Source organism: Adiantum capillus-veneris, chromosome 14, assembly GCF_014529385.1.
Source record: "Adiantum capillus-veneris isolate H3 chromosome 14, ASM1452938v2, whole genome shotgun sequence".
Taxonomy (NCBI): domain Eukaryota; kingdom Viridiplantae; phylum Streptophyta; class Polypodiopsida; order Polypodiales; family Pteridaceae; genus Adiantum; species Adiantum capillus-veneris.
This window is the reverse complement of record NC_140944.1, coordinates 59,423,078-59,448,181: the sequence shown is the minus strand read 5'-3', so window position 1 is coordinate 59,448,181 and position 25,104 is coordinate 59,423,078. Positions and strand designations below refer to the sequence as shown.

Below are 25,104 nucleotides of genomic sequence, written 5' to 3'. Positions count from 1 at the left end.
AAGATTGAGTGCACTGTAAGAGGCTTAAGGGCGTGTTTGCAGCCTGTAGCTCCCCCTAGTTCTTGCGTCTTTTTGGCTTTCAAGGAGAAGGTTGGGTGCTTTGTTTCTTTTGCAACAGCCATTAGTGGTTGTGCTACGTTTTCAGTCTTGGATGTTGGATGGGTTTTAGCATAAGGGTGTGAGGATCTGAGAGCAGAGCAATGTGTGCGGAGAAGGAGAGAGACAGAGAGATCTCGGTGGAGCTATCCTCACGAAATGACTCTCTCTCTCTCTCTCTCTCTTCAAGTTTAGTGATATTGCAGTTTGGGGTACTTCTGATGCATCACATCATGGTTCAATGTTTTTAGGGCTGTTGTTTCTAAATTAGCTTTATCAGAAACAAATATAATTCTAAATGAATTATTGAATTTAGAAGTGAGAGGCTTTTTCTTACTTGAGACTCGGTATTTCTTTTTGTATTAATCTACAACTCAAAGTACAAAGGAGTGGTTGGGACTCACTTTCAAACTCTGCGTCCAGAATCTCATAGTTACCCGGAACGGGAACGGGGAACGGGAACAGGAGAGTCCGGAACGGGACGGGAACGGGGAGGAGGAGGGGGGGCCGGAATGGGACGGGGCCGGAACGGTCGACTAAAGTAAGGCTTGAACTACCTCCATTCAACTTAGTCGCAAATAAACTCCTAAACAATCCAAAAACTGTCCCCAAATTTGCCACCAAACTTGCCCTCAAATTGCACCAAAGATGTTTCCCAAATAGCTCCAAATCTGCCCCCATAAGCCTACTTTTTTGCTTGCAAATGCCTACTTTTGCTCGTTCCGCCTCGTGTTCCCCTCGTTCCGGAACACCGTTCCGGTTACACCCTTTTCTGGAACGGCGTTCCGTTCCCGACTCCGTTTCGGGAACGGCACTCGTTCGGAACGTCGTTTCAGAATGTTTGAGCTGTGTTCCGCTCGTTCCTTGTTACATTAGTCCAGATGCTTTGAGAAGTGAGAGCCCAAGCCACTATTAAATAGGTTACAAGGAATGCCAAAAGCAGAGTCCCAAAAGCTGTCCATAAAAAATTGCCCCTAAAATAGGCTTACAAAAATAAAGCAACTTAAAAAAAAAAAGCCCTTTCTCTCTTGCTGCATTACGTTCAATAAAGCAACTTTAGTGTAGAGTTTTCAGCCAGCGGTTGCGTAGGCTTTTCCCCAGCGCTAAGAAGCATACTGCCGTCCGTACAGCAGGCCACGTGGTTGACTGCCCGCAGATTCTGTACGCTACTGGTGGCAGCTCTACCGTACACTGCCTGCCACGTCACTACATTTCTGTCCGTAGCTGGGAGTCCTCGCCAAGAGGGAGGAGGGTGTGTGTATACTGTGCAGCCAGTAGCTACGTCACTCGTTTGTGACATACCCCCCTCTTGAAAGCATTGTAATCGCCCTCAATTATGCTTGCAAAACAGACAGAAGCCATAAACTGTCTTAGCAGACATTGACTATTAGTACCGACGCACTAGGAAGACACATCTAGCACATGTACCAATCGACATTCACATCACACGACATCACAAGACATTACTTGACATCATAGAACATCACATGACAAATCACATTCAACATTCATTTGGATCTCAGACCATGATTTATTGGCAATGCAATTAGCAATCGCATCTAGATCCGCTCAGGACCCTAGAGATGCCCGATTGACTAACCCCTATTGCAACCATGTCCATCGAGATCATTCAGACCAAAATGCTGCAGTTATTGTATCTATTAGTTCTTGCACTTAAACAAGTCAAGAACAAATCAATGTCATATTATCTGGAATTCCATTTCATAAAGTCATACTGTCAGCTCTCAGTATCCCGAACCTCAAATAGACATCAGTGACTCTAGTATCAAAAATCGAGGCATTTGTTGACAAAGGAGCGGAGTAACTCCCCTCTTGTGCAAACCCACTGCACCAGATATCCGGCCAAGCTGAGTTCGGGGTTCCATTTGGAATAGACTATGCTAAACCAAAAGCTTCAAGGTAAAGTTTCACAATCTGAGGAGTATCTGCTAGGTACTCCTCTTCCATCCACTTCGCATCCAATGCAGGATAGTTCTTGAATTTAGCCAAGAACGGCCTTCTCACTTTGCCCTTAATCTTTGTGTCCTTATGTGCCAATATCTGTTCTGGAACAAAGATCTGCTCGTTTTCTTCCACTTCGGGTTGCTCATCAGGCTCCCCATCTTCGGGTACATCGCCTTTAAAAGGCTTCAAGAGACTCACATGAAAAGCATTGTGAATCCTCCAAGTGTCGGGCTGTTTCAGTCGGAAGGAGACATCATTGATCTTTTTGAAGATCTGGAAAGGTCCGTAGTATGGCATGCTAAGCTTTGGAAAAAGCCTCTCCTTTCTCTTTTTCTTTCTCAGTGTGCCTTCTCAAAACGTAAGAGCATCCAATCATTCTCCTTCAATCTCAAATCGCGACGGTGGCGATCTGCTGCCTTTTTCTGTCTTTCTTGAGATTTCTGCAAAGCCTCGCGGACCTTGGCAAAAGCCGTGTCCAAGTCGCGCGTGTACTCATCGGCTTTAAAAATCTTATCTTTCGTGCTTAGGAAGGGTGGAACCTTCGTAGCACCTTCAATAATCTCAAATGGCGCCTTTCCCGTCGAAGAGTGTACCGTGTTGTTGTAGGAAAATTCCACCAAAGGTAAGTACTTTTCCCATTGAGTCTTTTGATCCGAAATGGAAGACTTCAATAAATCTAGTACCACTGAATTAGCAATCTCAGATTGCCCGTCAGTCTGCGGGTGGAAAGATGACGAGAACTGCAACCGCATGCCAATGTTCTCCCAAATAGCCTTCCAAAACAAACTCGTGAATCTGGGGTCCCTTTCCGAGACAATCGTCTCGGGCATGCCACGTAATCTGAAAATCTGGGCCACAAACATCATTCATCTCTCTCAAGAAGATCGAGTAAACAGATAGATTGGATTTCATTAATTTTGAAATGGCCGAAGCCGATACAAGAGGGACAAACTCGTCCTTAAGTTTTCATCAAGTACAATGGTTCTGTCCTTCTTTGTAGTCAAAATTGCTTTTCTCGCCCGATAGTCGACCACGGTGTTGTTGTTGTGGTACTAGGGAATTCCTAAGAGGACATCACAACCTTCCAAAGGCATTATGTAGAAGTCCTCATGCCCCAAATACTCCTGACAATGCAACCGAAGTTTGCCAATGGCAGGTGTAACGGCTACGTCCCTGTCGGGTGCCGCTAGAGCTGTCTCCGCTAGTGGTTCCTTCCGATCGGGTGTGATCTCAAGCCGTGCCGCCAATTCAGGTGAAATGAAGTTGGCCTTGGCTCCTCCATCAAAGAAGATCAGGGCTTCTTGGTCTTTCACTTTGTCCCAAGCTTGGCAAAGTTTTGTACTCTCGTCCATCGTGCTTGGGTTAGTACCCACGCAATCTGGAACGAGTCTTGTTTTCATCTTTGCCTTTTCGTCCACGTTTCTCAGCTGCTTTCGAACTCTCAGGCCTTTCTTCTTCCTTGTTGTTCTATTCTGTCGGTGCCTTTTTAGGGCACTTCGCGGAGATATGCCCAATTTCCCCGCATCCAAAGCACTTCCCCTCCTTGATGTAGAGAGCTCTCTCTTGAGGAGTGAGTTTGGGTCGTTCTTTCTTTTCTGGGTTGCTCTTCCTCTTTCTACTTTCATTTTTTGAAGTTTGTTCGGTTCTTTGCGTCATGATTTCATATGTGGGGTAGGTCAAACTGCCTGAGTGAATGGCAAAATCCCATTTCGCATGACTCATCAGCTCTTGAATGAAAGCTGACTTTTGTTCTAAGCAGTGATCTCGGATCTCTGTAGGAAGACCCAGGTAAACCGTTCAATTTGTTCTTTGAACGATATCTTCTTAAATGAAGAGGCGGGTAGAAAAGAGCTCCAGAATCTCTCGCAATAAGCGTCCACTGTATCCTTCTTGGTCATCCGAAGATGGTTCCAAGCAGTCCGTATGTCGCGTTCATACTCTCTAGTGAGCCAAGAAGAAATAAAAAGCCTTTTAAATTTTAGCCATTTGACTGACGCTGTCTTGTTTAATAGAAGCGTGTACCACCAAGTTCGAGCATTTCCCTTGAAGTAAGAGGCAGCTCTCCGAATCTTGGAGTGCTCTGAGTAACGCCCTCCTAAGAAAGCTATGTCAAATTGTTGTATGAAAGACAAAGCCTTCGAAGCATCTCTATAACCAAAAAACGTGTCAAATTTAATTGACTGTCCACCTCCTTAAACTCTCGGACTTTCTTGCTTTTATCTTCCAGAAAGTCATACTGGTTGGCTTTATAAAAATTCTTCTTCTTTGCATAGAAGCTGATGTCGTCAGAGTCCGAACTATCCGAAGACGAGTCCTTGTAGAACTGTTAACAAGTGGGCGAGATTTAGGCTTCTTTGCCTTTTTCTTGCCCTTTCTGAAGCTTTGCTTTTTGCTTCGCTTTTTGCCTTTTCTTACTTCTTCGCTCGAGTTAGAGGAGCTAGAAGAATTGTCAGAAGAAGAAGAAGAAGAAGAAGAAGAAGAACTGAGTACTCCTTCAAATCGAACACGCTTCTTCTGTTTTCTTGCCGACGCAAAAGTAGACTGACGACCCAAATAACCCGAGAAGTCAGCGCCTTTCTTCTGTTTTTTGTCGTGCTGTTCTGCTTTGTTCTGCGCGTCAAAAAGCTGAGCAATTCGTGCATCAACCACCTCTTCTAATTCTTGCTCTGTATACATCCTTGGAGTAGGAGGTTTCTTCAGTGCCGGTTTGAGGGGTGGTTATGTGGTCTACCGCCACTGTTCATGCACCTCCTCGAAGGAGATAAATTTTGCAAATTTCGGATTCTTTGCAAGAATTAGCATCATCTTTGTTGCATCGCCGATCAATCGTCGACGCTCCATCTCTTCGATCTCCGCCTGAGTAGGCCGAGGTGGGCTATACTTCTCGCGTGAATTTTCTTTGTGATCTCTTCTTGCATCTCCGGATGCAGAGGAAGTCGATTGATTTCTGTCTGAAGCCATAAGTGTAGCGTAAAAAGAATCAGATTTCCCGGTAGAAGAGAAATCGGCCATGCTCTGATACCACTGGAACAGACTTGGACACTCCAAGTCGAGATTCTACCGCGACACCACAAAAATTTACTTCAAAATAGTTCACAGTTTACAATTGATTCGACACTGGCCCGCGGCGGAGTTCCGTGCCTAGAGATATTGGCCCCAAAGATTGGCGCCCCCTTTCGGTATTTCTTTTTGTATTAATTTGCAACTTAAATTACAAAGGAGTGGTCGGGACTCACTCTCAGACTCTGCGTCCAGATGCTCTGAGAAGTGAGCCCAAGCCACTATTAAATAGGTTACAAGGGATGCCAAAAGCAGAGCCCCAAAAGCTGTCCATAAAAAAACTGCCCCGCTTACAAAAATAAAGCAACTTAAAAAAAAGAACCCTTTCTCTCTTGCTGCATTACATTCAATAAAGCAACTTTAGCGTAGAGTTTTCAGCCAGCGCTTGCGTAGGCTTTTCCCCAGCGCTAAAAAGCATACCGTCGTCTGTACAACAGGCCACGTGGCTGACTGCCCGCAGATTCCGTACGCTGCCTGTGGCAGCTCTGCCGTACATTGCCTGCCACGTCACTGCATTTCTGCTTGCAGCAAGGAGTCCTCGCCAAGAGGGAGGGTGTGTGTATACTGTACAGCCAGCAGCCCATAGTTACTCGGAACGGGAACGGGGCCGGAACGTCGCCTAAAGTAAGGCTTGAACTACCTCCATTCAGCTTAGTCCCAAATAAACTCCTAAACAACCCAGAAACTGTCCCCAAATCTGCCTTCAAACCTGCCCTCAAACTGCACCAAATATGTTCCCCAAACAATCCCAAATCAGCCCCCAAAAGCCTACTTTTTTGCTGCTAAATGCCTACTTCTGCCCGTTCCGCCCTGCGTTTCGCTGTTCCGCCTCATGTTCTCCCCGTTCCAGAACACCGTTCCGGTTACACCCCGTTTCGGAACGGCGTTCCATTCCCGACTCCGCTTTGGGAATGCGACTCGTCCGGAACGCGGTTTCGGAACGTTTGGGCTGTGTTTCGCCCGTTCCTTGTTACACTGCAGCAGCCACGTCACCAGTTTGTGACACTCTCTCTCTCTCTCTCTCTCTCTCTCTCTCAGGCATTAGAAAAAGCAAGCGCTAGAGTTAAGCCCATGCTATTGTAGATTTCAGCCATTCGATGATGTTGCAGGGGAAGGAAAGAAAGGCGTCAATATTACCCCCATGCTGCTGCAGATTTCAGCCGCCAAGATGATGCTGCCGATGACCCGTATGGCTGTTCCAAGTGCGCCAGATGTCGTTAGGACCAAGTAGGCGGTTTCCATTGCAAAGAAGTGTCTTCGGAGATTGTTTCCATCGCGACAAGCTGCTGTTTTTCTCTGTTTTCAGCTCATAGATGTTATAGACGGGGTTGATTCACAAGAAGGAACCTGAGAGCACACCTCTTTTGTGTGTAGGTGTAACAAACTTGGACACTCCAAGTCAAGAATCAACCGCGACAGCACCAAATAACCACTTCAAAACAATTCACAGATCACAATAGATTTGCACTGGCCCGGCGGAGTTCCGTGCCTAGAGATATTGGCCCCAAAGACTGGCGCCCCTTTCGGTATTTCTTTTTGTATTAATCAATCATCAAAGTACAAGAGAGCGGTTAGGGTTTCACTCTCAGACTCTGCGTCCAGATGCTCTGAGAAGTGAGGCCCTCACCACTAATTTAAAGGTTACAAGGGATGCCCAAAAGCAGAGCCCCAAAAGCTTTTAAAATCAAAAGCATCAGTTCTCTCTCTCTCTTAGAGAGTCTTTTCTCTTTTTTTTTTATAAAAAAAAAAGCAAAAGCAAAATTCGCGTCGCTCATCATTTTCCAATTTTTTTTTTTTTTAATAATAATAATCCGCCTCCGCGATTTCCGGAATTTAGGGTTTTTGGCAAAAATTAGGGTTTGCAGGAATTTTAGGGTTTCTGGCAGAAATTAGGGTTTTTGCTGTCCGCCACGTCATCACTTTGTGACATACCCCCCTCTTGAAAGCATTGTAATCGACCGCGATTACGCCTGCAAAACCGACAAAAGCCATAAACCGTCTTAGCAGACACTGACTGTTAGTACCTACGTACTAGGAACACACATCTAGCACATGTACAAAATCGACAGTCACATCACACGACATCACAGGACATCACCAGACATCACAGGACATCACATGACATTCAACATTCATTCGGATCTTAGACCATGATTTATCGGCAATGTAGCTAGCAATCACATCTAGGTCCAATCGGGACCTCATCGATGTCCGATTGACTAACCCCTATTGCAACCATGTCTATTCGAGATCAATCAGACCAAAATGCTGCAGTCATTTCGGCTATCAGTTCCTGCACTCACAAGAAGTCAAGAACAAATCAGTATCATAATCAGGAATTCCATTTCATAAAGTCATCCAGCAGAATACTGTCAGCTCTCAGTATCCCTGAAGCTCAAAGAGACATCAGTGACTTTAGTATCAAAATCGAGGCATCTGTTGACAAAGGAGTGGAGTAACTCCCCTCTTGTGCATCCCACTGCACCAGATCTTCGGCCAAGCTGAATTCTGGGTTCCATTTGGAGTAGACTATGCTAAACCAAAAGCATCGAGGTAAAGTTTCACAATCCGAGGAGTATCTGCTAGGTCCTCCTCCTCCATCCACTTCGCATCAAATGCAGGAAAGTTCTTGAACTTAACCAAGAACCGCCTTCGGACTTTACCTTTCTTCGTATCATTATGTGCCAAAATCTGTTCAGGAACAAGGATCTCCTCGTTTTCTTCCACTTTGGGTTGCTCATCGGGCTCCCCATCATCAGGCACATCACCCTTAATAGGTTTCAAGAGACTCACATGCAATGCATTGTGAATCCTCCAAGTATCTGGCAGTTTCAATCGGAAGGAGACATCATTTATCTTGTCAGTAATCTGGAAAGGTCTGTAGTATCACATACTAAGCTTTGGAAAAAGCCTCTCCTTTCCCTTTTTCTTTCTTAGGCATGCCTTCTCAAAAGTAAGAGCACCCAATCATCCTCCTTCAATTTCCAGTCGCGACGATGGCGATCCGCTGCCTTTTTCTGTCGTTCTTGAGACTCCTGCAAAGTCTCGCGAACCTTGGCAAAAGCCGTATCCAAATCTCGCGAATATTCATCCGCTTCAAATTTCTAATCTTTCGTGCTCAGGAAGGATGGAACCTTCGTAGCAGTTTCAACAATCTCTCATGGCGTCTTCCCCGTCGAAGAGTGTATCGTGTTATTGTAGGCAAATTCCACCAAAGGTAAGTTCTTTTCCCATTGAGTCTTCTGATGCGAGATACAAGACTTCAATAAATCTAAAATCACTGAATTGGCAATCTCAGATTGCCCGTCAGTCTGCAAGTGGAACGATGACGATGTGAGCGGGATGAAAACACACACAGCGCCTCTATAACGACCCGACACACACTCTTGGGAAGATACACACACACACTATGGGGCACCACTCGGCTTAGACAACACACCTGGCCGAGACAGGGAACACACCTCTGGAGTGAGAGGAGAGAGACTATCCACTTGCCCACTCCACACAGACACACACACACACACACACACCCAAAAACCTCAGCTCAAAAGAGGAGGATTTCTGATGTTTAGATACAATTGAGCTTGGGCCAACACCAATGGGGCAAATAGCTCACACAATATGGGTAAAATAAGCCAGATACAATCACAAACTAGAGCAGAAACTTCGCTCATAGGAGAAACTTACACAGAAAAACAGCAGGAAAAGAGTGAGGAATTTGGCAAAATGGACAGCGCCATCGCGTCCGGAACGGCCCAAAACCCCAGTCTACAATGTCAAAGTGCTCAAATCCGACCTCGGATGAGCAGTTTACGGCCAAAACAGGCTCCAAAAACCCAAAAAACACACCTGCGGCTGTTCCTCCTCTCTTCTCCACGTTTTTTCTGGTCTTCTCTCAGTTTTTTCAGTTCCCACACTTAGCTTTTTTAGTTGGGCACCCTTGGCCTTTTAGATGACCTCAAACGGACCCCGAACAGGCCAAAAACTGACCTCGCAGTGCATAGTTGTCACCTTTTTGCATCATTCGCACACCTGGCACTCAGCTTTTTTCCAATAATGCATCTCGCCACCACGTGAAGTGGCCCCAAAAAAAGATCCTCATGATGACCCTTCTGCATAATTCTCACAAGCAAACACCCACGTTGTGTCCGTCCTCATCTGCGTGCAAATATTGACCTCGTTCGCCCTCCTGACGCCACTAGATGCCATCTGACGCACCTGCTGACCTCACGTCGTCGGCCCGCGGATAGCTTCCTCGAGAAGTTTTACGCGCTACCAACTCCTCCTTATTGTAGAAAAACACAATGGTACTAGTAACGATGAAAATCGATGCACTATGTACATGGTGTCCTACCTGTACACATGTGGGCCCCACGTAACCACCTGGCTCTGGAAAATGGGCAATACTTTATTTGATGCACCATGCATGGGTATGTACATATGCGCAATCCCTTGCTCCAAAAAACTCCTGACATAATTTGCCCATCCCCTAGCCTGCTAGATCATTCATGATCAGCAGCAGCAAAGAGAGAAATGAGACTCGCCGCATCACAAGTCTCCTCATCCTTCACCAACATTTCTTGCTCCACCGACAACTCATCTTGTTCCACCATCATCAATCTAGCATGATACAATTTAAGACGCAATCCATTTACCCTTGACTTATGTAGAACACCATCCAGGTTAGCCAGCTGATATGTGCCATTTGGAAAACACTCTACTACCTTGAAAGGGCCTTCCCACTTAATTTGAAACTTCTTTTGGAAGGTGTTGTCCAGCTTACTGTTGTAGCGCAAAACCAAGTCATGTTGCTTGATACCCTTACTTTTGACCTTTTCATTTAGCTTTGTCAAAGCCTTATCCTGCATCTGCCCATAATGCTCCAATGCGCTCATCCTATCCAACTGGACCTCTTGTAATTGCAAGAGCCTCTCTTTGAATGCATCACTAGGCGGCCCAAGCAACTTCTCTAACATCTTGACCGCAGGCAACTCTACCTCCACAGGCAATAGTGCTTCCTTTCCATACACCAAATGAAATGGAGTAAACCCTGTACCTGTCTTCACCGAAGTACGGTAAGCCCATAATGCACTAGGCAATTCCAAATCCCAATTCTTTCCTTGGTGCTCTGTCACTTTCGAAAGAATCTGTACCAACTCACCATTGAATCTTTCATTCAAGCCATTACACTGCGGGTAATAAGGAGTGGTATGCTGGTGCCTAATCTTCATCTTTGCACATAAAAAATCTAGCAGTTTAGCTCTAAAGCCAGGCCCCTTATCTGAAAGTAACTCCAGTGGCACCCCAAACTTGCAACATATTTCATCATACACAAATTTTGCCACATCCTTTGCAGTGATCTGTTTTACTGCTGAAGCCTCTGCCCATCTAGAAAGATAGTCCACTGCCGTCAAAATATAGCTTTTGCCCCTGCTTGTGATAGGTAACGGGCCTATTGCATCAATTCCCCACTTTTCAAACACATCAAACGCCATAATGGTTTTTCGTAGCTCTGGCTTCAACACTCTCTTCCCAAATGCTTGACACCTATTGCAAGACCTACACCAATGGTGAACATCCTTGTGCAAACTAGGCCATACATACCCCTCTTGCAAAATCTTATGCAAGGTGATCTTTAGAGCAAAATGGCCACCACATGCGCCTTCGTGATTCTCTTCCAACACTCTGTAAAGCTCCTCCCGCCAAGGTACACGTCTCAACACGAGATCAGCCCCTTTCATGTATAAGACATCACCAATCAATTTGTACCTGTATGCTCTACGCACAAAGCCATACTTTTTAGACTTCTGAATCTCCTTTGGAATGATTCCTGTTAGCAAAAACTCCTCTTCTTGAGCCAAACTTTCCCGGCCATGATAAAGAGGTAAAGTGGTCCTCAACACAAATAGCTCCCCAATCATGCCTTGAGCTGCTTCATGTGCCTCTCCATTTAGAGCACGTTCAATGTGTCTGATACTCCATGCTTCAAACTTTTTTAACAGGCCTTTAATTCTGAAGCACATTTCCTTCAATGAGGTGTTCTTGCTCTTCCACACACCCAACACTTGCTTCACCACTAACAAGGCATCACCTTTTATGCTCAACCTTCGAACCCCATGCTTCAAACAAATGTGTAATCCGGCTTCCAATGTAGCATATTCAGCCTCATTGTTACTATGAGCATCCAATTTGAACCCTCTCTTGCATACTAGCTTCCCCTCTGGATCATAAAGTGCTATACCCCCTGAAGCTGCATCATGGCTCTTTCTGTATGAACCATCAAAGAACAACACATGTGCATTGCTGATCTGTGGCACTTCTTCAACTACCTTTCTCACCACCTCTTCTTTAACCATAAGGGGATTCTCCTTGTAGGTCAACAAATCAGCTAGGGTAGCCCTTGTACTATCTTCCACTAGAAAAGAGAACTCAAACTCTTGCAGCTCAATTACCCATTTCTTCACCACATTTGACATGTTAATACCATTAATTAACTGTGGCAAAAAGGCATAACTCGTCAAGAAAACAAAAGGCCGTGGTAGCAAGTAATGACGAAATCGTCGACAAGCAAATATTACACTAGCCATCACTAGCTCTACTTCCGATAACTTTCTCTCCGCTACCAACTTCACTCGGCTTGCACAATACACTGGCCTCATATAATGGCTGCCCTTCCCCTTTTGCAATAGCATGGCTCCAATGGCATCATCCCCTACTGATGGATTTACATAAAAAACTTTCTCCCAATCAGGAGCCTGCATGGCTGACAACCCCCCTAACACCTCTTTCACCTCTTGAAACACTTCTTCACACTTGTCATCCCATTGCAATGGATCATGCTTTGCCACTTGTTGTAATGGATAAAGAAGCTGCGAAGACAATGGAATAAACCGTGCCATGTACTTCACTTTGTGTATAAAGGTTGCCAATTGCTTCGTACTCATAGGTGATGGAAGAAGAATAATAGACTTCACCTTATCTGGATCAGCCTCAATGCCATTTTCTGACACCATATGGCCCAATAACTTCACCCTTGGCTGTGCTAGATGACATTTCTTTGGATTTAGTTGTCCTCCACATTCATCATATCGAGCCAATACCATTTGCAACTTCTCATGATGCTCAGCCCTACTGCTATAGACACAGAAGTCGTCCATAAAAGCCTTAACACAACTACCAATGAATGGTTCCAGCACCCAATTTGCTCTTTCTTGATAGAAAGATGGTCCATTTGACAACCCAAACGGCAACACTGTGTAGCAATAGCAGCCCCATGGCGTAATAAAAGTTGTCTTTGTGCGGTCTTTAAGAGCAATCTTCAATTGAAAATAGCCTGAAAAACCATCACACACACTGTACCTCTCATAACCTGCCACTGAATCCAAGATCTGATCGATGAATGGAAGAGGATATGGGTTCTTCTTAGTGGCTGCGTTTAAGGGCTTAAAATCTACACAAATCCTCCACTTCCCATCCTTCTTTGGACTGACTACTACTGGACTCACCCATTCTGTGGTCTCCACAGGGACTATGAACCCTGCCTTCAATAACTTGTCCACCTCTTCCCGCAAGGCTTCCATTTGCTCTTGACCCATCCTTCTTAGCCTTTGCCGCACTGGCTTAGAACCTTCTTTCAGCTCTATATGCATCTCTTCGCCCTTGAACCCTCTGATCTCTTCATATGAAGTAATGAACAAATCAGGAAAACTAGCCAGCATATGCAAAAATATATCCTTCTCCATAACTGAGAGGTCTCCACTAATCATTTGCGTCATTAATTCCTGCTTTTTTGACAACTCAACCTTGGTTTGCATCAGCCCTTCAATCACTTCATAAGGCCCTTCACTTTCATCTTCAACTTTCTTCGCAAATGCGACTAAACCAATCTCCTGGATTTCTTTATCCATCAAAAGAAATGCAACATCAACATCCTCATCACTGCTGGTAGTGCTATCACTGTCCTCATCTGTCACCGTGGAAGAGTCTTCATCACTAGACTCATCCTCATCTTCATAAAGCTCCTCTAATCGTTTCCTTGTGTCCATATTATAAAGCTTTTTGGTACCTGTCTTTCCATAGAGGCTAATTGTACCATGTCGCCAATCTTGAACAGCTTCCACTGCACGTAACCATGGTCTGCCCAGTATAATAGGATATGCTCCCAACCCTGCTGGCATCACATGAAAATCAACCACTGCCTTTGCATCATATGCCTCCACTTCTAAGCTCTTTACAACACCCAAGCATTTTACTTTTTGATGGTTTGCCAATCTGATCCGAAAACCTGACACCCCAGCCACTGTGAGACCCATCTTCTCAACGCATGAGTGTGTTATGACGCATATTTGGGCTCCGCCATCCACATAACCTTGTCCCAAATTTTTCCTTTTATGCCACACATCTACTATTGGACAAATGTCTGGTAGCTCATCCATTGCCAACACCTTCACTGAACCTCTCTCTGGCTCTTTCTCCATTGGGTTAACCATCCTCTTCCACTGTCGCTTTAGCTTAGGCACCATCTCTATAAGCTGCCCAAAAGTAACATCTGCCTTCCTGCTCGTCAGATCCTCCTTCAAGTCATAGCTTAATTGCCCATCCCCTAGTGGAAAATCTGAAACATGAAACTTTCGACGAGCTCTCCTTTTCCTCTTGGCCTTGACATCCTCGCCTTCATGGCTCTTTCCTTTCTTCTTACTAGGACCTGAGGCACTTTTTCCTTCCTTATCCTCTGTGGTCCTCTTCCCAATAGGCATCACTAATGTATCCTCTAGCTTTGATGCCTTCTCCAAGGTGACTACACTTAGCACTTTTGTCTTTCCCTTTTCCTCCTGGGTCAGTCCACTGGTTCCTTCGTCTCCCTTAATTTCGATGCCATAATCATTTGACCTAGTTAGCACCTGTCTTGGCAATGGATACATGTCTCCCCCCATCCTTGGTGGCTTATCACATTGCGGGCTGATGTGACCCAACTCTCCACAATTATAACATGTGGGCGTTTGCCTCCAAAACCTACCATTGCTTTGTCCAACACCATTCCTAGGTCTTTCTTCACCTCCTGGCTGATTTGCAAACCGCCCTCGACCTCGATTATTTCCCACTTGACCTAGCATGTTTAGGCTGAGATTCTTCATCAGATCAACCACTTGCCTCATGTCTTGCCTTAGGCCATCATCTTGCACTGCTGTAGTGACCACTGCTGGCATAACCTGAGTAGTAACAGGAACCACTGGTTCATGATGAACCCCTGACATGCGCCCTTGTAAAGACTCTATAGGCTGAAATTCAGACCTCATTGGCAAAGACTCCACCCCTAACTGGCTCATTTTCCTCAGCTTCCACTCTTTGTTCCTTGCTACCTCTAGTGCATCTTCATATGTCCTAGGCTTCTTTAGCTCCACTCTCCACCGTATATTCTCCCAAAGACCAGCCAAGAACCTGTCCTTCTTCATCATGTCAGGCGGGGGTACCTGTGGTGCTAAAGCCTTGCACATTCGCTCCCATGCCAATGAAAACTTACGTATGTACGCATCTACTGGCTCACCTTCCTTTTGCACCAAAGCCTGTACTTCTTGCCACACTTTGTCAGGGTCTTCTATCTTCACAAACTCCACTTCCAATCCATGCCTTAGATTGTCCCAACTCAATCTTATAGGTGGATCAGCCATACGCAACTCCTCTTCAAATGCTTTGGACCAAGCTCGTGCATCACTCTTCAAACAAATTTGGAGAAGGCGTAACATTTGCGTAGGGTCATGAATCTGGTTGCTAATGCAGGCAACCTCCATCTTTTCCAAAAATTCTTCCACATCTTCATCACTTCTTCCATGAAACTCGGGATAAGAGAAAGCCATGGCTACCCAAATTATGATGCTTTGAGAACCCCTTCGAACACACGTGCAAGAACCCAAAACTTTTCACTTCCCAATCCCCAGAAACTTCAATGGAGCTCAACTTTAGATAAGGACAAACACATGCACATCAAATGAGTTTTCATAGTTGATCATCGGAATGACAACAGGCAAAGGACATTCCAGGATCTCTCTCAATCTTCTTGGCCCAAACATAAAGACTATGCGCTGCTGGAAAAAGATCTTCCTGGACACATGAACATTAATCTGAATTCTTTGCGTTAAATGAAAAGGAGTGAACTGAGGGCCATTTTGATCATCCATTAAAGCCAACCATGAAGCTCCCAAGAAGGCACACCTGACTCAACCTCTGATTTTGCCAAAATTTCAGCAGCATAACAGCATAAATGGCTCAAAATACCAAAAAACCAGCCATCATAACTTGGGAAAATTTCAACAGAGTTTCCCCAGAAGTAGAGCAGTAGGAACCCAAAATATAGACTGTCTATGTATGCATAAACTGTCAACAATAGAACCCGAGCATCAAGTAGGACTCACTAGTACATAGCCTATGGCGAGGTCACGAAAAGGGTGCTCCAGCTACCTGTATCACCGAAAGGATCTCCACATTTGAGAATCCCCCAGCTCAATAAAAACCTCACGCTATCGACCCTCACACGAAAGCTAATGCAAATCGCGTATAGTCAAGTCTCAGAAATGACTATCTTCCAGACCAAGTCTCAGAAATGGCTGGGACTGCCAAATAAAACCATATATGGCTCCACAAAGGCGTACAATGGCAGTTTCCACAAGTAACGTACAATCCAACAGACAATGCGCTCAAATAGGCGCCAAGTGATGCATTCCCACAACAACTGCAAGTGACATCACTGTACTCCAGCTACCTGTACCTGTGTGAATCACCTGTACCTGTCCCTGTCCCTGTTCCTGTAACCTGTAACCTGTAATCTGCAATCTGCAATCCCGAATCTCGAAGCTTGAAGCTCGAAGCAGAAGGTACTCGAAGAAGATCCTCAGTGGGGGCGCCAAAAGAATGTGAGCGGGATGAAAACACACACAGCGCCTCTATAACGACCCGACACACACTCTTGGGAAGATACACACACACACTATGGGGCACCACTCGGCTTAGACAACACACCTGGCCGAGACAGGGAACACACCTCTGGAGTGAGAGGAGAGAGACTATCCACTTGCCCACTCCACACAGACACACACACACACACACACACACCCAAAAACCTCAGCTCAAAAGAGGAGGATTTCTGATGTTTAGATACAATTGAGCTTGGGCCAACACCAATGGGGCAAATAGCTCACACAATATGGGTAAAATAAGCCAGATACAATCACAAACTAGAGCAGAAACTTCGCTCATAGGAGAAACTTACACAGAAAAACAGCAGGAAAAGAGTGAGGAATTTGGCAAAATGGACAGCGCCATCGCGTCCGGAACGGCCCAAAACCCCAGTCTACAATGTCAAAGTGCTCAAATCCGACCTCGGATGAGCAGTTTACGGCCAAAACAGGCTCCAAAAACCCAAAAAACACACCTGCGGCTGTTCCTCCTCTCTTCTCCACGTTTTTTCTGGTCTTCTCTCAGTTTTTTCAGTTCCCACACTTAGCTTTTTTAGTTGGGCACCCTTGGCCTTTTAGATGACCTCAAACGGACCCCGAACAGGCCAAAAACTGACCTCGCAGTGCATAGTTGTCACCTTTTTGCATCATTCGCACACCTGGCACTCAGCTTTTTTCCAATAATGCATCTCGCCACCACGTGAAGTGGCCCCAAAAAAAGATCCTCATGATGACCCTTCTGCATAATTCTCACAAGCAAACACCCACGTTGTGTCCGTCCTCATCTGCGTGCAAATATTGACCTCGTTCGCCCTCCTGACGCCACTAGATGCCATCTGACGCACCTGCTGACCTCACGTCGTCGGCCCGCGGATAGCTTCCTCGAGAAGTTTTACGCGCTACCAACTCCTCCTTATTGTAGAAAAACACAATGGTACTAGTAACGATGAAAATCGATGCACTATGTACATGGTGTCCTACCTGTACACATGTGGGTCCCACGTAACCACCTGGCTCTGGAAAATGGGCAATACTTTATTTGATGCACCATGCATGGGTATGTACATATGCGCAATCCCTTGCTCCAAAAAACTCCTGACAACGAGAACTGCAACCGCGTGCCAATGTTCTCCCAAATTGCCTTCCAAAACAAACTCATAAATCTGGGGTCTCTGTCGAAGACAATCGTCTCAGACGTGCCATGTAATCGGAAAATCATCGTGATCATTCTATATTCTCGGGAGATAAAAAAAAATGAAATCCATTTCAATATTTTCCCAGGGGCGGGTGGGTATGGGTAAAGGCTGTAACAATCCCTGTGCCTTATGCCTGTCAAACTTGACCTTCTGGCATACCAAGCAACTGTGCACAAACTCTTCCACATCCTTCTTCAGTCTCCGCCAAAAGAAATCTCTCTCTACCCCTTTCATGGTGGTAGCAATGCCGCGGTGACCCGTAAAAGGTGGACAATGGCAATCAGTCATAACCTTTTCCCTCAACGGCTGTGTAACGCACAACATAGTCTTTTCCATCAAGTAGCCTTCCCGAAGGGAGTATCCAGCTACTGTCTCCCCATCCCGTATCCGTGTGAAAATATCTGCAAAACCTGTATCTGTGGCATACTAATCGACCATATCCTCGAAGCTCCTATGATGGATCGCGGAAATAGCCAGAACCAACGGTTTCCGAGACAAAGCATCTGCCACCACATTCTTCTGTCCCTGCACATGGATAATCTGGAAGTGGAACTATGACAAGATGTTCGCCCACCGCATCTGCTTTTCCGAAAGCTGCTTCTGTGACAAGAAGTAGCGCAAACTCTGATGGTCTGTAAAGACAATAAAATCCGCTCCGAGTAGGTAATGCCGCCACTGAGTAAGAGCATGGATAACCGCCAAAAGCTCTTTCTCATAAATCTGTGCTGTCATCTCCGGCCTAGAGAACAAACGGCTCTCGTAAGCTATGACATGGCCTTCTTGCATCAAGACCGCACCCAGACTACGACCACAAGCATCACAATATACTTCGAATGACTTCTGCAAGTCCGGCAAAGTCAAAATAGGTCCCGTAGTCAATTTCTCTTTCAATGTCTGAAAGGCAGTCACCTCTGTGGGTCCCCACGAAAAAGGTACTCCTTTCTGTGTCAAGATATGCAAAGGGGAAGCAACCTCTGCAAACTTTCGTATGAACCGCCTGTAGTACGAACACAGTCCCAAGAAGCTTCTAACTTCATGGACATTCCTCAAATCGGGCCAATCACGGATATTCTCTATCTTGGCCGGGTCCATTCGCACTCCTGCTGCTGACACAATGTGTCCCAAAAAGTGTATCTTTGGTAGGAAAAAAATTCACTTTTCTTTGCATTAATCACTAACGTGTGATCTCGTAATGCCTGAAAGACTTGAAGCAGATGATCTCTGTGTTCTGCCTCATTCTTGGAGAAAACAATGATGTCGTCAAAGAAAGTGCCAACAAATAGCCTGTACTCTCGAAAAATCCTTTCCATCATCCGGTTAAATGTCGCAGGAGCATTGGTTAAGTCAAAAGGCATCACCAAAAACTCAAATAACCCAAAAGTCGTCCGAAAAGCTGTCTTGTAGACATCTCCTGGCGCTATCCTGATCTGATGATATCCACTCTTCAAGTCAATCCTGCTAAAGCACGAGGATCCCTGTAACCTGTCGAGTATATCATCGATCCTAGGAATCGGAAATCTGTTCTTGATGGTGATTTCGTTGAGAGTGCTATAATCGATGCACATTCTCCAAGATCTGTCTTTCTTCAAAACCAACAACACTGGAGAGCAATACGGTGAAGTACTAAGCTGGACAAGACCCTTTTCCAAGAGGTCTTTCACTGAGTTCATAATCTTTTCATTCTGTACTCGGCTCACACGATAAGGTGGCCGATTCGGTGGTGTGCTTCCAGATATCAGATCAATGGTATGATCTTCAGGCCCTCTCAAAAGCAATCGGCATGAGCGTGGAGAAAAAAAATCTTGGCGTAAGCCCTTCATTTATCAAAGTCGCTTTCTCGGCTCGGTAGTCAACCACGGCGTAGTTCTTGTGGTACCAAGGGATCCCGAGTAGAACGTCACTCACGTGCCCTGAACACCCCTGTCATTGCAAACGAAGTTTGCCAATGCTCGGTGTAATGGCAACATCCCATCCGGGTGCCAGTCGAACTACCTCCGCCAGTGGCGTCAGTCTGTCGGGCGCAGTTCCAAATCGAGCCGCCAATTCCAAGTGAAAAGAAGTTGGCCTTGGCTCCTTCAAAAGAGCTTCCTGATCCTTCACTTTGCCCCAAAAAAAAACGGCAAAGTTTGTACTTTCATTCATTTGATTCGGTGCAAGTCCCACGCCATGTGGTACCAGTTTTGCTTTTCTATCTGCCTTTTCTGCCACATTCCTCAGCTGCTCTCGAACTCTCAGACCTGTCGTCGTCTTTATCATTCTGTTCTTTCTGTGCCTTATCAGGGCACTTTGCGGAAATATGTCCATGTTTCCCGCATTCAAAGCACTTCCCCTCTCTGATGAAGCGAGCTCTCTCCTCAGGAGTAAGCTTGGGTCGTGCATCCTTTTTTTTTTCTCTGGGTTGCTCTTTTTCATTCTACTTTCATTCCCAGAAGTCTGTTTGGCTCGTTGTGTCATGGCCTCATCTGTGGGGTAAGTCAGACTGCCAGAGTGAATGGCAAAGCCCCGCTTCGCATGACTCATCAACTCCTGAATAGAAGCTGACTTCTGTTCCAAGCAGTGATCTCGGATCTCTGTAGGTAGACCCAAGGTAAACCGCTCAATTTGTTCTCTGAACGAGATCTTCTTGAATGAAGAGGCGGGTAGAAAAGAGCTCCAGAAGCTTTCACAATAAGAATTCACTGTATCGCTCTTGGTCATCCGGAGATGGTTCCAAGCAGCTCGTATATCTCGCTCAAACTCTTGAGTCAACCAAGAAGAAATAAAAAGCCTCTTGAATTTCAGCCATGTAACTGGCACAGTCTTGCTTAATAGAAGCGTGGACCACCAAGTACGAGCATTCCCCTCAGAGTAAGAGGCAGCTCTCCGAATCTTGGAGTGCTCTGAATAGCGTCCTCCTGCGAAAGCGATGTCAAACTGCTGTATAAAAGACAAAGCCTTCGAAGCATCGGAGTATCCCGAAAAAGTATCAAACTTAAGTGCTTGGCCACCTTCCTTAAACTCTCGAACTTTCTTGCTTTTATCTTCGAGAAAGTCATACTGGTTGGCTTTGTAAAAATTCCTCTTGTTTGCATAAAAGTTTCCGTTGTCAGAGTCTGAACTGTCCGTAGACGAGTCCTCTGTAGAAGTGTCACTCACTGGGCGAGATTTAGCCTTCTTTGCCTTTCCCTTTCCGAAGCTTTGTGTCTTGCTTCGCTTTTTGCTTTTTTCTGTCTTCTTCGCTCTAATCCGAGGAGCTAGAAGAACTGTCAGAAGAAGAAGAAGAAGAACTGGGTACTCCTTCAAATCGAACACGCTTCTTCCGTTTCTTTGCCTTGTCAAATGTCATACGACGACCCAAATATCCCGGGAAGTCAGTGCCTTTCTTCTGCTTTTTGCCGTGCTTTTTGGCTTTCTTTTGCGTGTCAAAAAGCTGAGCAATCCGTGCATCAACCACGTTCTCCAGTTCCTTCTCCGTATATTTCTTGGAGGCAGAAGGTTTCTTGAGAGCGGGTTTCGAGAGTGGTGTTGTGGTTCTCTGCCACTCTGTCTGTACCTCTTCCAAAGAGGTCTGATTCATAAATTTTGCCATCTTCGGGTCCTTGGCAAAATTGAGCATCATCTTTGTTGCATCACCAATCAATTGACGACGCTCCATCTCTCTTTGCTCCGCCTGAGTAGGCCGAGGCGGGCCATACTCTCTGCCTGAATCTTCGTTGTGATCCCAGCCCGCATCTCCAGATGCAGAGGGAGTCGACTGATCTTTGCCTGAAGCCATAGGTGCCGCGGAAAAAAAATATTCGGGGATCGGATTTCCCGTAGAAGAGAAATCGGCCGTGCTCTGATACCACTGTAACAAACTTGGACACTCCAAGTCAAGAATCAACCGCGACAGCACCAAATAACCACTTCAAAACAATTCACAGATCACAATAGATTTGCACTGGCCCGGCGGAGTTCCGTGGCTAGAGATATTGGCCCCAAAGACTGGCGCCCCTTTCGGTATTTCTTTTTGTATTAATCAATCATCAAAGTACAAGAGAGCGGTTAGGGTTTCACTCTCAGACTCTGCGTCCAGATGCTCTGAGAAGTGAGGCCCTCACCACTAATTTAAAGGTTACAAGGGATGCCCAAAAGCAGAGCCCCAAAAGCTTTTAAAATCAAAAGCATCAGTTCTCTCTCTCTCTTAGAGAGTCTTTTCTCTTTTTTTTTTATAAAAAAAAAAGCAAAAGCAAAATTCGCGTCGCTCATCATTTTCCAAATTTTTTATTTTTATTTTTTAATATAATAATCCGCCTCCGCGATTTCCGGAATTTAGGGTTTTTGGCAAAAATTAGGGTTTGCAGGAATTTTAGGGTTTTTGGCAGAAATTAGGGTTTCTGCTGTCCGCCACGTCATCACTTTGTGACAGTAGGATTGGTAGAGAGGTTTCTCTATCCTTAGAGATCTCTTTTTGGGAGTTGCTTTTGAGAACTGATTTGTGTTCCGAGTTTTGAGACTTCACAGGTGATGTTTTCCATGTTTGAGGTATGAGTGTCCGTTTGCAGGTGCACTCCCTCTATACGAGGAAGTAGGAGCAGAGGAAGGCATGAGCCTCTGCAGGAGAAAAGCCTCTGTGGAAATAGTGCCAGATCAGCCCAAGGGTTTCATATGTTGAGCTTGGAAGTAGATCCATGGATCTGGTAGTGGTAGACTCTCGAGTTGGGATCAAGGAGTAGAAATTCTTGAGGAGGGACTTCACATCCACGAAATCAGAGTTGTTGCTAAAATTTCTATGGAAGAAGACCCTAGGAATAGAGTTAGAAAAAAATTATAGGGATGCCATGCCCTAAGTCTGAAAGATGAGTTTCAGAGGTGAGAACCTTGGTTCTTGAGGATTTTGAGTAACGAACAGAGGTTCCTAGGACTAGGGTTTTGCCCTGAGAATTGGAAGCGGAGGCTTTTGACTACAATCGATTCCGATCTAGAACGGATGTGGTAATTCGTTTGGTTTAAGTGCTTGTATAAAGACTTCTTCCCAGTTATTAAGATACTTTTTACGGGGGGACCAGCCCATCCTCTTGTCCCTAGTACTGTGTCTCTCTCTCTCTCTATATATATATCAATTGGCTTCAATACTAAGTGAGAAATCCTATTTATCAGAGTAGATTTGATATTGTGATAGTGGTATCAAAGCATTGTCTCCTCTCTTTCTCTGTAAACTTTGGGAAGATACGGGAAGAAGCCATTTCAAGTCAAGAGAGAAGCAAGCAGACGAAGCTTCAAGACTTGCAAGAAAAGCGCACAAAGTTTGGAAAATTTTTCTCTGTAGGAAGTTGACAAGGCATGGGATTCTGTGAGAAGGTGACACTAGCACGATGCTCAAGAACCTAGAGAATCCAACGAGCGGAATGCTCGAGATCCTTCAAAACCGAGAAGTGAGCCAAATTCTTATGTTTCCATTCAATGAGGTGTGAAAGAACTTTCCCTATCATCCACAATTCCACCTCACTCCTCTTTCATAATACCCATGAACATCCAGTCCAAAAACATAGCCAAGAACATCCACCATTTCGGGAAGGATGTAAAGGTTGTCTCTCGACCTGAGAACACTCCAATCAAGTTCGATACTTTGACGAAAGGGGAGATGTCCCGAAAGCTACCTCTTTCATTCGACAGCTCGAAGTTGCCTTTGCCGTCGACAATTTCTCAGAAGAGTTGAAGATGAGACATGTGATGAGGCACCTCAAGGGGACTACGATTACTTGGTGGTAAACCAAAGTTCTACAAGGAACTCAAGAAAGACTTGGATTTAATTTTTCTTATAAATTTTTTCCTCTACACTTTGAGGAAGGCATCAGAGAAGATTGGGATTGATTTTCCCAAAAGGAGCTCGAGCGAGTCACAGATTACGCGAACAGGTATTAGTTAGGAGGTATTCTGAACTTAGTAGAGTTGTGCGCAAGAGATGAGACAAGCGCTTGAATGAAGATGGGTTCGAAATAAACTTTTAGGAAATGCGGTTTCTTTATGAGAAAGCAAGTAGCTCTTCGTCAAAGCAAATGCTTTCCTGTAAAGGAGTCTATGTTCGCATTGCATGTGTGCATAAGATTGCATCCAAGGACTTCTGGGTTGTGATTGTGTAAGCATGGTTTTTAGCTTATAAGATTTTATTGAGTTTTGAGTAGGTTCAAACCATTTTTGAAAGTGCTATTAAGTGGGCAGCATGCAGATAAAAAAAGCAGCAAAAACCAATCATCCCCACTCTCTCTCTTTTTTAGCATAAGGAAAAAGCGTTCTCTCTCTGTAACCTAGGCACCCCCCTCTATGCCCTATTTCTGCCAAGGAGGACCCACTCTATTCTTGCCGGCTGCTAAAGACTATAACTGATGGGCTCAAAACGTTGAGGGCTGTAGCGCTGAAAATACTAGGTATTGCTGGTACTAGTATTGCGGGTACTATTGGTGCTGGTACTGCTTCTTCCTTAGGAGGTAACCTCCCATGTCCTTCAAGTGGGTCGGCAGCCACTAATCCAAACCCACAATTTTTGACAAAGGCCAAAATGTCATTTATTATTAAAACAACCTAAGAGACTGTTGACACGCCTGACTTAAGTGAATGTTCGTATGTCTATATGCTGAACTGGGTGTGCTGTGCAAGAGAGGGTATGCAACCATGACTTGCTTGGACGTGCACGTCCTTCTAGAGGCGCACAAAGTGCCACGCTAGGTCCTAAGCTAAACTAAGACTGGCGGTAGACTGTAGTAGTAGCTTGTCCACGTGGCTCAATCGTAGTGCGCACATGACACGAGAACCTTGGTTTTTGAGGATTTTGAGTAAGGAATGGAGGTTCCTAAGAATAGGGTTTTGCCTTAAGGATTAGAAGTCGAGGCTTCCGAGTACCACGGAGTCTGATCTAGAACGGACGTGGTAATACGTTCAATTCAAGTGCTTGTATAAAGACTTCTCCCCAGTACACAACTCTGAATCGCTATTTAGCTACTCTTAACACATACCACCTTTGTACACTTTGTACAAGCAATATTTATATACATCAAGGGGTCCAAAAGTACTATTTTTTTTTTCTCAAAGTCTTCGATGTGGCTCGCATCATTCGTAAAAACAGGCTATCAAGAAGTGCGTAGTGCAGCTAGGAAAGCATCGGGCCTTTGATTGTGTGGTTCAAAGCAAAATCAAGTGAATAGTAGAACCTTTAAAGCTAAAGACACACCAAACCCCAACCATGAAATTATCACTTCAGAAAACAACCAATATCAACTAAAAACTCTTGTATGTCTGATGATTTGGTGTAGCCTCTTGCACAGATACGGTGCTCTTTTGCCTTGATAAAAACCCTAAATATATGCTTCAATTCTTGGTCGTGATCATTTCATGGGAGCTTCAGAACTTCATTAGATAAGCCTAAGTGATTATTTGAAGAGGGGAAACCCTAATTAGTGGCCTCACAGACTCGAACATGAAGTGGAAAGAGCACAAGACTGCACTGGCACCTTGACTTGGAACAACCATATCTCCTTTGTTAGATGTCCGAAAGAGCTCATTTTTGGCTCTATAAACACATCCTCAGCTTGAGCAAGGACAGCACTGTCGTTGATGTGGCATTTTGAGCTATTTTATGCTAATTTTGGGCCTTTTTTTTTGGCCATTTTATGGCCATTTCTAGCCCTTTTTAACTGAGAAATGCCGTTTTTTGTCCATAAAATGTCCAAACAAGCTTGGAAAAATCCTTGAATTTGTGGAAACATCTTATTGGGCTCAAATTTCATGTTGAACCTCATTTTTCCACATGGAAAGCACTATAGAAACATCTTTTATGGCCACGCAAGAAACTTGCTATTTTGGCCGAAATTGCCCGCATTGGC

The 25,104-nt window shown here is 45.0% G+C and overlaps 1 protein-coding gene across 2 annotated transcripts in view; it reads left to right on the top strand.

Annotated features, from left to right (window-relative positions):
• LOC147442454 (AIG2-like protein D) overlaps window positions 1–25,104 on the top strand; it is a 52,674-nt gene that overhangs the window by 1,510 nt on the left and 26,060 nt on the right. The gene's annotated exons all lie outside the window — the stretch shown is intronic.